Source organism: Rhyacophila brunnea, unplaced genomic scaffold, assembly GCF_057557595.1.
Source record: "Rhyacophila brunnea isolate RB1 unplaced genomic scaffold, BYU_Rbru_1.0 scaffold_15, whole genome shotgun sequence".
In the NCBI taxonomy this organism is placed as follows: domain Eukaryota; kingdom Metazoa; phylum Arthropoda; class Insecta; order Trichoptera; family Rhyacophilidae; genus Rhyacophila; species Rhyacophila brunnea.
In genome coordinates this window covers 14,145,337-14,161,795 of record NW_028232806.1, presented here as the reverse complement: position 1 = coordinate 14,161,795, position 16,459 = coordinate 14,145,337, and positions in this window count along the sequence as shown.

The following is a 16,459-nucleotide window of genomic DNA, read 5'->3' as shown; positions in this document are numbered from 1 at the left end:
AACTCCTCCATCTAATATTTAACCTAACAAACGACTTTGTATATTGAAACGAATATTGCACCATGTTAAATCGATCGATGAGAAATCACGCACTATTCTAGCAGAGATTCATGAATCTACACCTCTTCCTATTACCCCAGTCTCTACATACGAAGTAGAATTCAGGATTAAGAGCCATAAAAACGGCAAGGCTCCCGGAAACTATAAAATAAACAATAAACCAATAAAAAATCTTCCCAACAGCAGCGTCACTGCTCTAACTAATATTTTCAGTGCATGCTTCGAGCATGCTCTTTTTCCTATCCCCAGGAAATCGGCAGATATAATTATTTTAAGGCGTGCATTTTTAAAGCAAGTATTAATAGACAATACTGAAAAGTTGTTAAATAACAACTGTCAGAATTTTAAATGAATGGTAAGTATTTATTTCAAAGTATCGGTATAAGCCCGCCAGTTTTAATGTGGAATGTAAAATATTGGTACAGCAAGAAATATAATGCAAAAATCAAGAAACAATTTTAGCGTACAACAGTGTCTCTTTAGAGATTTGTACCTATAAGTATTTATTATTATACTAGCTGACCGAGCTGGCTCTCGCCAGTCTGTCTCGCTAGGTCTTGCAGACAGCTTGTCGTGCTGATGACATGGTGTTGGATTTTAATAAAATTGTTTAGTAAATTGTTATGACTTAGTCAATTTGGCGTTAATGCAATTATAAAATGCATCAAATAAAAATTATATGCGATGGAGGCATCTGGTTTTTTTTAATCATGAAAGAGACTTTTGCTCACTTCAGTCAGTTTCTCATTTTATTGATTTGTCATATTTGCAATTTGTGAGGTTAATTTATTTTCCATATAAACCCCAATGAATCAAACAAATTGTTGATAATATTTTCTCTTAAAAGGTTCTATAATAAAATTCCCACTCTGTGATGATTCATGGTATTCTCTATTCAGGAGGGAAAATGGTTTTTTATTTGAATATCAGTACAGTTACGCATTTACAATACTGAATAAATCACGTGTTCATATTGTATTTCAGAAAGTAGGTGACACTGGTGGTGATAGTGTATCTCTATAATATATAACATATCTATGATAATAACGTGACGATGATTATAGACATAAAATCATATCAGTTAGATACCAAAAATTAGGGGAACATTACAATCAAGTGTTTTATTAACATTCCTTGTGTGAATTATAATATTTAAAACATAAAAAAATGAGAGAACCGCCCTTCACCCCAACATTTTCTATCCTCTTTCAATCATTGTAAATTATTTCAATAATATATTAAGCAGACATAATAATATAGCAATTAAAAGTAAATATTTCTATTGAAGGTGTTTGCAGTTACACATCTCAATTGCCGCATCTCTGAAAACAATGTTTAAATGTACTAGTGTGCAAGTTTGATGTCTTCCTTTATTGTGTACTCGTATACTGCTGTTGTAAATACAAAGGTAAATATTATTACAAAAATTATACATTTTGTTGTTCATTTATGATTGAATGAGGATTAAAATGCTTTCTCTCACCCTTTCCACCAAAATGAAAAACTAATTAATGTATTATAAATTTATAAAGAAAGAAATATTTACACAATGAAATAGAAATAAAAAATGATAATGTGTAACCGAAGTCTGCATGAATCTATGCCGCGACTTGAATTGTAATATTAAAGAGGTTTTTTATAAAATATCATGGCGATATCAAATGTCGAACACACAGGAAAAAGATTATGTCAAATCACATATTACATCTATTGTGTAATTTGAAATATATTTAGCAGAGTTCAAAATTTTAATATTCGTTTTTAACATATCTTTTACTATATTATTATAAATTGTATATTTTATTAGTGCAAAAAGTAATTGATATTAATAGAACCTTTTTTTATTTCTTCATTCTCAAAAATAAAATTATCGTTACCATAAATTAAGTAAACAAAATAATTAAAAAATATATATGTTGTAAAAATTCAGCTCCAATAGAGGGTCAGAGTTCGTCATTACAATTACTGCATTCATCTGATGAGATAATATAAAATCTATTTAATCTAGAGCTTTATTAAAAACAATATTTTCAGCCATTTTGTATTTTTTTTTTGTTTCGGTCCTTCAACTATTTGTATATGCAACGATGTTTCAGACCGTACTCTTGAGCAACCGACATATAATAACTGACCATGAGTAAAAACAGGTTCAGGGAGTAATAGACCGCCTTTATGAAAAGTTTGTCCTTGTGACTTGTTTATTGTCATTGCGTATGCTAATTTTACTGGAAATTGTTTCCTACACATATTAAAAGGTATTGTCACGTCTGAAGAGGTATTTAATGAAATTCGTGGAATGAAGTGAATACTACCTTGTTTTTCACCAGTTATTATTTCTGCTTGAATTAAATTACTACATAAATTTCGCACTACCATTCTAGTGCCATTACATAGACCATCACCGATTGATAAATTTCGCAAGATTATAATAATTGCACCAATTTTCAAATTTAAAATATGTGGTGGTAACCCATTTGAATTGCAACTATTAAAATTCAACTGGGTAATTTATCTGCTCATCTACATCCAAGTGACCTTCTTCGTCAATGATTTTTTCTATTGAATAAAACGTTTGCATTACACCTTCTAAACTTTTAAGAACATTTTTCATTTACAAAACGTGCATGATCATTTTTGGTGCACAAAATAGCTCTTTTGCTGAACGAAGGTACATCAGAAACCGTATGCATATCATTATAAATACTACGAATGACATCTTGACATATCAAAATATCAGGTATCAATACAGATGACTCCGACTCTCCCTCGATATGAGGAAGTTGACCATTACCTAGATCTAATAACCATTGGGAGAATTTTATATCGCTACTTAATGCTCGCATATTATATTTTAAAGTGTATGTAATAATTTTTTTTCCAATGTTGGCTACTTTTTATACACAATGAAACTAAATAAGCGAGAAGCTTTCTTACAATCAGGTAATATTTGCCGAAAATTTCCACCTAAAACAATAATTTTTCCACCAAAATTAAGGTCATTATTCATAATGTCTCTAACTGTTCGCTCTATTATATCTAAAGCAGTTACTGGAGCCATTGGTGCTTCATCCCATTTAATTAAGTCAGCATCACTAATGATTTTACGATTTTTTGAAGATATTCTGCATGTAGCGTCAACTTGCAAATTCAAAGGTAAATTAAAAGCGGTATGGCAGGTCACTCCTCCTGGAAGCAAAAGAGCTGCTATACCTGTCCAAGCAATAGATACTACATTTTTACCTTTACCCTGCAATGTGTGTATAATGGCTTTATAAAGAAAAGTTTTTCCACTGCCTCCTGGCCCATCTATAAAAAAACATTTATTAATGCTACATTCCTCATCGAATACGGACTGTAAGATTGAATCAAATGCATGGAGTTGCTTATTATTTAATTTTGTCATCATTTCTTCACCCAAATTAGAGTGAAAATTTGAATAAACTGTAGGCGAATCTATAATACTACTACTATCAGGTTCCGGTAACCCATGGTTACTACACGATGAATTTTCATTACTCAGCATATCTTGAATATTTAAAAGAGCTAGATTAATAGCCACTTCATCAGAAGCACCTTTATGAAAAAAATCTTCTGACATAGAAGACTTAAAATCATTCCATATACTGACCGGGTTAGCAGGTTGACAATGAATTAAAATTATTACAAAAAGTTGTCGAAGAGCTTTAGGCATCATATAATGTGATCCCTCCTCCATGCATTTGTGCCATTCTCTATCATCGTCAATAATCCCTAAAGCGAGTGCTACTTCTCGATAAGAGGACAACAAATCACCATTGACTGTGAGCAACGATTCGAAAGATGTAGCGCCTTTAACTTGCAATAAAATTAATCTTAAGTAATACAGTTCATCATTTCTCGGAGAAACGGATTGGATTTGCCCAATTACTTTATCACCACCTCTATGTCGTTTTTTCCATTTTCTCTCTGAAAAAACATATTCATTAGGTATATTTTGATAGCAAATTAGACGCGCTTGACTGTCTTCACTAGTTAGTTTAAACCAGCAGTTAACGTAGTGTCAACAGTAGCCACTCGTCTAAGAACTGTTTCCTCCTCACCTTCATTATAATATATAGACTGACCACCTGGTAAATGTACAGCAATTAAATAAACAGAATAAGAATGGTCAGTGATGGGGTTCTCAAGTATTCTCCATGCGGCTTCTGGAGCGCTGACATATCGACAATTGATATATTCACTAATTTCATCATACTTCTGACCTTGATTGGTTTCAGATGAATCGACGGTTTCCTGTATTTTAATGCGAGCACAATCAAATCCCTTTGCAATATACTTATGTATATACCTAATACATTTTATTGAAGAACAAATCTCGACATTAATATGCGCGTTAAACTTTTTACTAAGATATGAATTGTAAGGTACAATATATCGATTGTCCACATGTAACCCACGTACGCTATGATTTTCTGTAGAGTTATCCAGTCTTCTGTATTGTGTATATGCACTAAAATTGCTATCGGTGTCGTCTCTAAATGATTTAGGGATTTTTTTTTGAACATTTACCATCTATCATGCATACAGATTTAGGATATAAATGCCACAGGGTCCGTGTACATTGTGCTTTAAAATTAAGTTGTACATAATATCATCAGTTGAATGCGGCAACTCAGCTGAAACTACATTATCAATATCTGTGGATGTGTGCAATTTATCTTATTCACTCAAAGTAAACAACCCGTGCAAATGAGGCAATCCTCTTTTCTGTTCTTTTATAACATATACCCATGCACAAATTTTGCCAAAAATATAATTATAAGTTATATCCTTTATGAATTCCTCTACCTTTATTTGAAAAATTTTAGCAACTAAATCCGGTCGATCGACAGCAGTTTGAGTAGTCTCCAGTTCATTTTGTATCTCTGGCCACTTAGGATTGCAAGTAAAAGTAATAAATAAACCAGGACGACCAAATTTACGAACCATTGCCATTGAATCATGATATAGTTTAAGCATATGAAGTGGCTCTCCGATGAAAGTGGACGGAAGTATAACAACATTGCCGATTCGAGCCTTACCTTTGCCGGTACGGTTCCTAGAGTGATCTAATAAGCCTTGGTAACATTCAACCCTAAGTTTTTTTTTGGTTTTCCTTTAGGTAATTAATGCGACTAGATTCGCAAACCATATAACCATGAATTAAATATTGCTGGAATAGCTTTCCCGAAAAATGAAGAGGGTTAAATAAATTTCGACGTACAGCTATCTTACTGGCATAAAATTGCATAGAGGTCACAGTATTACGTTGTTTGGTAGCAAAACCAGAATGATGTTTTAAGCCAGAAGTCCAGCTAAATTCTCCACTGGGAAACAAAAGTGAAAATACCATAGGATCTAGATGTTTAGATAACATGCTTATGCGTTGTGGACCTTGCAATTTTTTTTGGATAAACAGCTACATCTATCTTGTGAGATAATTAATCTTCATGATTTGCTACATATATAATAGCCATTTCATTAGTGATAGTGGGAGCATTATACCTTCTCTGATCATTTATTGTTGACCGCGTAAAGTGAACTTGAATATTTCTACACTCTCCACCGTTTGCAGCAATTTGCGTTTCATCTTCCTCTACAGCTTTCTTAAGTTTTTTTTATATTGTTTGGCATATGGACTTACGCGTTGTATGACTTCATCAACAGTGCACATAATATTTGGTTCACAGCTTAAATTAGAAAGGTGATGCATGCGCAGGTTGACTGTTTCGTCTGTATCATACACATACAGCTGAGCATATGATGGTGTCTCTCCTGTCTGTGCATGAAGACTCCTAGATGTCATATGGTAGACTTCGCCGGACACCCTTAAGCAATATGTACCTTTACCTGGAATACTTTTGAAATTTGCTCCAAACGAAGCAAAAGCATTAGCACTGTTATACTGTCTAATAAATTCCCTAAAATTTTTGGAGTTATTCGAGGTTCCCGTTAAAAGTTCTTTGAATTCAGAAGGATATTGTAAAATATTTGGATGTAAAATTTTACCCCTGTGACAACAGCTATGTAATAATTTACCTCGTTCACTGGCAAAATGAACTGTTTTACAATGTGGAATATAACAAACTTTATTCATTGATGCAAGGCAATGGCTGGTCGGGTGATGAAATTGTTAGTCCCGTTTATAGCGGATTTATAATGTTTTCTTTGATTAGGTTTTAGAAGTATACTACTTTCTGGATTGAAAATATTCATTCAATTATCACAGTCAGAATCACTCATTTGGGAATGCGACAAATTCATTATATTACTATTATTAACAATATTACCACAGTTAGAAACATAATGTATTATATCACCATTTTGACAGTTTGCCAAGTCGCCACAATCATTCAATACATACTATACGTCATTATTCAAAGCAGTCATCATGTCGTTTTCAGTCGAAACTTCCAATGAGGCATTGTCAATACTTGGAATATTTCCGATATTAGCATTTACGTCTACATTCTCATTCACAGTGGCCATGCTGTCATCGTTCAATCCTCTATGTCCATTCATTTCAAAATCCAGATTTTTGCTCATAGTTGACGTATTCAGAAATCAACAGTGATCGTACCTATCGGATAACCTGAAACGATAATATGTATGTATTCATAAATCAACAATGATCGTACCTATTGGATAGGAAATCGCTGAAATCTAGCATACCTACGGTTAAAAGATCGATATGTACATACAGGTAAAAAACAGGGACCAAACAGATAAAAAAAATCATTCACAACATAATAAAATAACGTAACATATTAGGTAAATAACGTACAATGATAAAAAATAGTATTTCTTTAGCATTAAATCAGATTCACCAATAATATTATGATTGTGAATCTAAACTCCGGATTGAAAATTTACCAAATATATCGATTTAGATAATATCCGTATTGAAAATTCACCAAAGCATAAATAATTCACTAAATAACTAAATTGAGAATACTATCTAGATTGAAAAATCACGAAAACCTAAATAAATTACGTCTTAATAAAAATTATGACGCGGCAAGCCAAGTAAGAAGCGATCGCAAAGATATGTCAAGGTCAAGCGGTCGCCATTTTACGTATTCAGTGTTGCAAATACATCCAAAAAATAAATTCCCAATTAACAATAAAGTCACGTATCGTGCCGGAAAGCTTTAGAGAAACATCAATATTATATCGCAAGATAACTTAAATGCGGAAAACCCTTTCTTTCATACTCTAGTTCACCGTTTTAAAAATCGAACTTTTCCTTAGTGTGTGTTTTTTTTTAACCCATCGGACATAACGAATAAGGCACACAATCGCTTGCCAAAACGGTCAAAGTTGTAGGATAATAATATATCGGAGATGCTTTAACTTGCTGTTACTCTGCTTTATAAATTTTATAAAGTAATTTTAAATAATAATAAATCTTGGTAATGGTAATTTATAAATCACCATTACCGTGGAACCGGTGGACGGTTCGAAAATTTTACTACTAACAGAGATACAAAAGAGGGCGGTAGATATAAAAAGGTTGACTACCCCTGGTCTATACTCTATCACATCGTATTTACACTATGTAACACAGGACGCTAACATAAGAAACGGGTTTTTCGGCATATATGTGCCCGATCGTCATTGAGTGTATTTTCAGCATTACGTGTTAATAAACTTATTTAAAAAATTTATTCTCAATTTTTTTTTTAGGGTCCCGTTACATTATACTTTTCAGATTTTCAGTTGTGCAAAGGACCCAAAAGAGTGAGTCTGACAGACCAACTTCATTTGAGCATGATCACAACAAAAGAAAATCACTCAGTCGTCATTGGAAATTATTCACTTCCTAGAGATTATGGAAATGTCACGGTACTATTTAAATAATATAATCTAATATATAAAAATCAATATTTGTTTGTTTGTTGGTATTTTATGCGCTGCCATACCGTTCATCCAATTGCGATGAAATTTTATAAAGGGTATAGGCTATATCTTATGTATAAAAATGAATGTCTGTCTGTCTGTCAGTCTGTCCCGTATGTGTTCCTATACCATTCATCCGATTGCAATGAAATTTTGGTAACTGGTTGTATGCACACCCGCAAAGGTTTTTGAATTAGAAAAACTATCTTCTTTTTCTTCTTGTATTATATATTCTTCTATTCGTATATGTTCCTATTCCATTCATCCGATTGCAATAAAATTGTCGTCAGTAATTGTGCCAGCATCCGCGAAGGATTCTGAATTAGTGCAACCATCTTCTTCTTCTTCTTATATTCTATCTTCTTCTATTCGTATGCGTTCCTATACCATTCATCAGCGCTCGGAATGGACAGGAACGCACCGGAGCGCCGTTGTGGTTCGTGGAATTCCAAAATATACCGTTCCGGCTCGTGGATTCATTTAAAATTGCGTTGCGGTTCGTTAGATTGAGATAATTATATGTGAATGTATCTTTTAAAGTTTTTCTCAAAATTAAAAATTAACGAAGTTATGCTATGCCGGGCGTGCAAGGGTTAAAAATAAAAATTATGACATCCCTAAATTTCTTTCAACCTTCTTATTTTGTGTCGATATGTCCATGCCTAAATGCATTGTCTAAATAACAAGAAACAACCAGCTGCAAGCGTAAATTACTTTATTACCCAAAAAAATGTGCCTTGCTGACACTATTTGAAAACTCTTAAAAAATAAAGTATACATTGTTTAATAATTTCTAAAGGATGAAACATTTCAAATCTCAATACAATCTTGCCTTTGACTTACGCATTGTTAATTTACTTACCTACTAATTTATTATGTTATTTTATTCGGAGTGACAAAAATTATTACTTCGCCATTTATTTTCGGGTGAATGAATTGTGTTTTCGATGGTTAAATTAGTACAAAAAAGTTTGATAATTTGACTCGTGCAATCCGCTATAATATTCCTATTAGTTGTCTTTTAAAATATTTTGTATTATTTAAGATATAAATACGTTTCTAAACAAAATTGTTTATATTATTAGTTTGGTGTTTTTTGCTACATTCTAGTAAGTTTTGTGTTTTAATTTTAACTGTGTGTTTAACTTGATTTTTTAATAAAAAATTGTTCTAAAAGTTGGTCAAAAATGTCATCAGGCGAAACGTGTTAACCGAAACTATTGAAAAATATTTTGTCGCAGGTAACGTAACGCTGGCCACATACCTACACAATTTGATCATTTAAAAAATGATATTGAGTGGTTATTTATAAAAATAATGAAGGTATAATAAAGTAGTAGGTAATTCGTGTAAATCTGCTAAAACCACATTACATTACATTAGGAATTCACTCCAATAACCATTGAAGTGGCAACAGATGGTATTCATCTCAACAATTAACTTTTGTTAAAAAAAGCTTATGACGTGTCGTAAACCCCTCTTTTTACGATGTTTACATTTGTTTTGTAATTTACATTATTGTTGAATTGCGACTATAGTACAATAAATCTTGTGATATAACTACTACATTCATTCATTTATTTGCCATAGGTCATGATGAGTATACTTTTTTGTAAGTGAATTTTGTTGCTTCTGGTAAGTTTTGTGTTTTAATTTTAACTTTGTGTTGAACATATTTTTTAATAACAATTTGTTATCTTAAAAGTTAGTTAAAATTCTCAGCAGGCGATACGAATACCTTTATATCGTCGGTGTATTGTAAAAATGGCGAATTAACCAAAATACTATTACAGGAGGAGAATTTTTAACCTTTGACATTTATTTATTAATTACCTGTGGATGAATGCTTTCCTTATAATAGGCTTTATAATATAATATTTTAAAAAGTCTATTATGTTAAATTCGGTTTTTCTTCGTAACACTAAGTGGATAATCACCCTTACAATTATCGTTTTTAATAAGTACTTTCCTGTGGGATACAAATTCGCCATTTTTACATAATTATATTATTACATATATACCTATATACTATTGTCGCTGGTATCCAAACTGATTTAAGATAATTCTGGCCACACGCACAATTTGATAATTTTGTGAATATTTTATAAAAATAATGAAGGCTTAATTACGTAGTAGGTACTTCGTGTAAATCTGCTAAAACATTAGGAATTCTTTCCGGTGGACAATACAGTGGCAACATCTGTTCTGTGATTCAATAATTATTATCATCTCAACAACTTGACTTGTGTTAAAAAAATATTTATGATAAGTCGTAAACCCCAATTTTCACAATGAATAATGAATGATTTTTTCTACAAAAATGTGTTTGGGCCATTGATGGTTTGGGCAGAAAATATTGAATAGCCTTCTGCAGAGTTTATTTATTTGGGACGTTCCTATTATATTACAATTATTATTACATGCATTGTAGTTTGTGACTTTGAAAATAATAGAAATAATACATAGGTAGTGTGGAGAGAACTTTTACTTAATTTTTGTTTGTAAATTTGTTTAAAAAAAATATAGGAATATCCTTTAATAAAAATGTACGACTATCATAATATCTGTATTGTATGTAGGTACCTATTATCATTTCCATGGCAATAATAATGTGAGTAGGGAAGGACAAACAACATAGATTGAATCGTTTAGAATAAGTAGGTACTAACAAATTAGGTACCTATCTGTCCAGTGCGGACATCTAATTATCTTAGGTGGTGTTAGTCATAGATTATTAAATAAATACGGTGGTAGATGTATATTACAATAATGGTAACCAAAGCATCACCATTGTAACATAACATGCATACAATACAATATAAGTCCTTATAATGTTGAATATAGTAGGTACTAATTAATGATAATTTTATATTATTCTATAAGAATCGCGCTTAGCAACCTGAGTTTCACCTTCCGTCATGTTTTATCTTATATAAATGAAAATGACACACCATTGGTAATTTAATTACAAATAATGCTATGTTTACGTTGTTTGGATGACTTGAAACTTTTATTAGATGTAGGTACGGCCTTATGCCCCTTATAGTGGATAAGGTTCAAAATAAATCTTTGAGAATCCTTTAAAGCTGTGTGGATAGTGGATACTATCCATGGTTTTATCCGATTGATTTCTCAAGACGTATGCTTACATACTGTATTCTGAAAGTTAAAAAGAGAGCTAGGTATTTAGGCTACGTACTTTTTCCAACTTATATCTACCCAGTACAAATGAGAACTCTGCCATTATTGGTACTTAGTATTGATTTTATTATATATTATTTTATAACTTTCTTGATAATCTAAGTTGTTTGTTCTGCCAAGGTGCAATAATTGCTAATGATAATTGGGCAGGAAATAACTATGTTCAACCAAATCGCTTCGGATAATCGTATATTCCACCTGCGTGAGAACGAGTTTATGTGAACGCTATTTTATAAATTCTTGGTATAGGTAGGCACTTACTGTTTTTTCTAATACTATTTCTTTATTTTTTAAACACTATTTTAATACTATTTCTTGATGTTTGATATTCTGTGCTCGTATTTAAATGGAATTTGTAAAATTTTCTATAAGTACGTAAATATTTTTTTAATTTGAATCTATAAGGTACTTATGTGGATATGTTGTTTGTTATGACTAATTAATTACAAACTTATCTATCCCAAATGAGACAGTAAGTTATAATCAGTGACGAGTGGTGGTAGAGGTATCATGCACTGGTTATAGTGGTAGATAAAGTAAAAATAAAGAATAATACAATTTTTGACGGTATACTTTGTTAAAACAAGATTATTTCGCCTGCGGCGCTGACAATCCTTACCAACCTGCCCAATATAGATCCACGTAAGAAGTTTAAAGTTTATTGTTGCATTTTTATATCAAAAGTACGTACGTACGTAAAGAAAGGATTAGCATAAGTACTTAGTTTCGGAAAATTATACAGCGTTCCTGTTCGTGAAATTTTCCATTTCGAGCACTGCCATTCATCCGATTGCAATAAAATGTTAATCAAAATCTCACGCCCGCAAAAGTTTGTGAATTGATACAACCATTTTTTTCTTCTTTTTCTTCTATTCTATCTTCTTCTATTCGCATGCGTTCTTATACCATTCATCCGATTGCGATGAAAATTTTGACCCGTTGTCGTGCGCATGCCCGCGAAGGTTTCTGAATTAGTATAACCATCTTCTTCTTCTATTCGTATGCATTCTTATACCATTCATCCGATTGCGATGAAACTTTTGTCAGTTGTTGTGCGCACACCTGCAAAGGTTTCTAAATTAGTATTATATACAAAACAAAGTTTGTTGTTTGTTTTTTCCATCCAATTTTGATTTTTTTACGACATATTAATAACATTACTAACGTTTTTATATTTTGGATTTGATTTTAATTAAGTGTTCTTTTGTTTGACCTTTACTCCTATTATAATTATTTTCATATTGCCATATTGTATTAAACAGATATTTTAATAGTAAAAAAATAATTACCTCTTAATATTTTTAAAATACTAAGATAAATATAACCACGAAGCGACCCTGTGCGAAGCCGGGTATTTCAGCTAGTATATAATAATAATAAATAATATATTATACATCAAGGCCACCATATCCTAAAACGAAGAAATCACTGTTTAACCCCGATTATATAATTTATATATTTATAATTTCGATAAAGTATGGATTGAAGGCACTGTAATATAATAAAACTGAAGGACGGATATTTGTTCAATATAATGTACAGGACTGAAAGACGGATATTATTTATACTAACGCCGGTCTTATAACATCAATAATGTGCTTGCCGACCACACTCTCCTATCCACCCACCTTATTGCCACCTTTAGAAACAGGTGTAGAACATGAGATGATTTTTCTCAGGGGGGTGGATTCGGGCGCTGTTCAAAGCAGTGAAACCCACGCCGGGAAATGTCTTTCATGGCGTGGACTCCCAGACTCAAATGGAGTCTGAAATGAGTGTTGCATGTCTCACTAAACCTTTAAGCGATCTCCATCCTGCCAGGAAGGACGCCAGCAAGCTTTTTTTGTTAGGGAAACAGCTGCAAAAGACCATGTGTATATAGGGGACTCTAGGTTGTTAATGAAAGATAGAATGATATTTTAGGTCACTGTATGGCACAACATTTAATTCATAAAAAATACAGTGACAAATTGAAGTTAATACAGGGAAAATAAAAAGAACGGAGATCGCCCTCTGCGCCTCTCCGTCGCCAGCCATTAATCCAACTTATAGACTAAACATAATGACAATATAGAAGACACATATTTACATGCGCCCGCATGCTGTTGCATACGGGTCCAACCAAGTTCTCCATAACGGTTTCCACATTACATCTTGAGCATCGAGGTTTTTATGTGCTACCACACGTTGATTGAAAGCACTTTTCACTTGAGACTTTCGGCTCAGAGGCAAACGCCTCTCGCCATGGTGGATACACCACGCCACACGTCCGTCCCGTATTATGGTCGATGGTATTAATGTCGATTAGTGACGGGTGTTGCCAACAGAGAAACTCATAGAATGATTCTCTCTGTGTAACGTGTGACTCGTTACAGCACCATGGTTAAACTTTTTAAGACTGGTCTCGAGCCTCAGATAATTGTAAATTACCTAATATTTAAATTTTAAATGTATTATATTTCCCCTCGATGGCCAAGCGGCTAAATTGTGGGCTTATAATGTCATGGGTGCCAGATTCGAATCCTGGTTTTAGCGAATAAACATATTATTGTTCAATGTGTTTGGAATCAAACTTTGAACCTATATTAATATTCTCACGGTCAAAAAAATTAAATGATATGTCATATGACAATTATTAAATTTTCTTATCACCAACGGCATCTGTATGTGCACATTATAAATTAAGATTGTTCTTTTACCCGGACGGTATCCTGTCGTAAAAACAAAAAATATTATTGCTAGAGCTAGACAGTATAATAATATCAGGTTATTTTCTCCTATTACAGGTTAGGGTAACAGCGTATCATCGTGCAAAGGGAAATTTTCATAAACTTTGGACATTGAACAATCCAGACATATGCAACCCTTTGTACGACTTTATAGTAACACTGATGAAACAAATCGCTGATATTGATAAGAAGACGTGTAGTGTTAAAAAGGTATGAAATTAAACATTATAATATATATTAGGTGGAAAGCCCATCCAAAGATGTATGAAAAATATTTTAATTCTTGATAATTATTTGGAACAACACAGTATACCTAAGTACTGGCAAGTATAATTTAGGAACGCAATAGCGTGTAAAATAAAAGTACCTAAATCCTATCGTCATTTTTTTACCAATTACCTAAGATTATGTTTTGCGTATGTCAAATTATTATTTCCAAAATGACTAGTAATCTAAATGGCTAGAATATCTTCCAAAACAATCCAATAAAATTTTTTTCATGATTTGCGAAATATTCATCATTAACCACTACAAAATATACTTATTATGCATATACAAAGGATTGACTATGGCCTCAATGTAGTATACAAATGCTATATAATAGGTATAGGTACTTCTGTAAAATGTTCAGACAACATTATAATAGTGAACCAACCGATTCTATCTCTAGCTTGCGCCCCTAGGCAACACAGATAGTGTATGTGTCTTGCACTATGCAGCCAACGTGTAGTTAATATATCAGGGTGAAAGGGTGTAGCGTCTCAAAACGAGAAACATTTGAAGGAAATTGTAAGGAAACCCCAGACAAAAAAACACGCACCAACCCACCCAGCCAGCGTGGTGGGCTACGTCAAAATTCAAAGGAAGAAGAAAACATTTCGGGCCTCATTCTCTGGAGGCCAATCCAGCACTGATTACGGAGGCGGATGGTACTTACAATTCCTGAAGGAACGGCCACCTACCTACCAATTACAACTGGCATTGACAATGCCAGATCACACTGTCCAACAAACCTGGGAGAAAAGAAACATAGCAGCGACTGGAAATGAAGATTTACTAGCAAATTTCAAATGGTCTAAAAACTCATAATCTTCCATATCCCTCCGTAAAAATATACCAGATCTTCTTAGATTTAATTTGAACCTGATACAAACAACAACTGGCAACGGCGATCAAAGATAAATCGCTATACTAAAAGAGCAAGATGGGACTGTTGTGAGGAACTGGGGTCACATGTTGAGTAGAGTGGTGGAATCCTATAGCGTTCTCTATAATGACTGACAAAGCTGACAGAAATACGACAAGTTCAGATCCTCAGAGTAAAGAATATGATGAAGCCTAACTCTGACTCTAACTCCCTGAGATAAGTACATATGAGGTAGTGCATGCAACAGCAGGCATGAAAAGTAGAAAATCTTCAGAAGAATATGAACTCAAAATTCTCTTGATAGCCTGTAAAATGAAGTCGATTCACAACCGTTCTGCTAAAAAAAATGTTCAAAAGGCTTGGACATTGCCCTGAGGATCTGAAAAACTATATATACCTAAACAGTTGCCGATACTATACAAAGCTTTTACAAAAATACTACCCAACCGCCTATAAACTGTACTAGATGAGAACCAAACGATAGAGGAAGCTAGTTACTGCACAATAAATCATAAATACAGACTGTCACGAAAGTTAGAGAGTAATATCAAGAATATAGACTACTAACTGGTTTTCATTAGTACTAGAACTAGAACTATTACTGGAAATAGGCATTTCAAAGACTCGATTAAAAAATTCTCAACTAGAGGTCTTGTATAACCAAGGAATCTGTAGCACTATAATATGAAAATTCTGAATTATACAGTCTGGCAGGTTTCATATTAGAAATGGTTGCCAAATTGGTTGATGTTATCCAAATTACTTATCGCTACTCTGGAAGATCTATTCGGGCAAATTAATTTGGAAAACAGTTGAATCATTAAGGGGGACATGCTCAGCGTACGTCAAAATGGAGCTTTTATGCTATTTTCATAATATTCTAAAACATTAGAGCGAGAGGTTAAAAAGAATACTATTTTATGTAATAAAAATACTTTATGCAGTCATCAAATGTTTAAAATAAATATAAAGGATAATTAGGCTTTAAAATCATGTAAATAGATTATCTACAACGTTTAAGGAATGTCCAGGATCATGCTTTTAAAATAGCATAAAAGATCCATTTTGACGTAAGCTGAGCATATGGGCCGTTGACGGCAAATTCTGCATCACTTCCGCTTTGCAGATGACATTATTATCTTTGTGAATGACCTAGATGACCGAAGAAGAGGTTACAGGAGCTTGCAAAATAAATACCCAAGATAAATGTAATAAAAATAATAATAAACTGCTTTTTTTAATAGAAAAAAAAGTTATTATTGGCATTCAAATCGAGCGGGTCAATAACATCGTTTATCTCAATCAAAAAAAACCACGGTGCTAGTATGTATGACGAGATTTCTCGCAGAACCAAACTGGCATGGATCGCATTTGGGCGTCTGAAACATATCTTCAAACATGACCT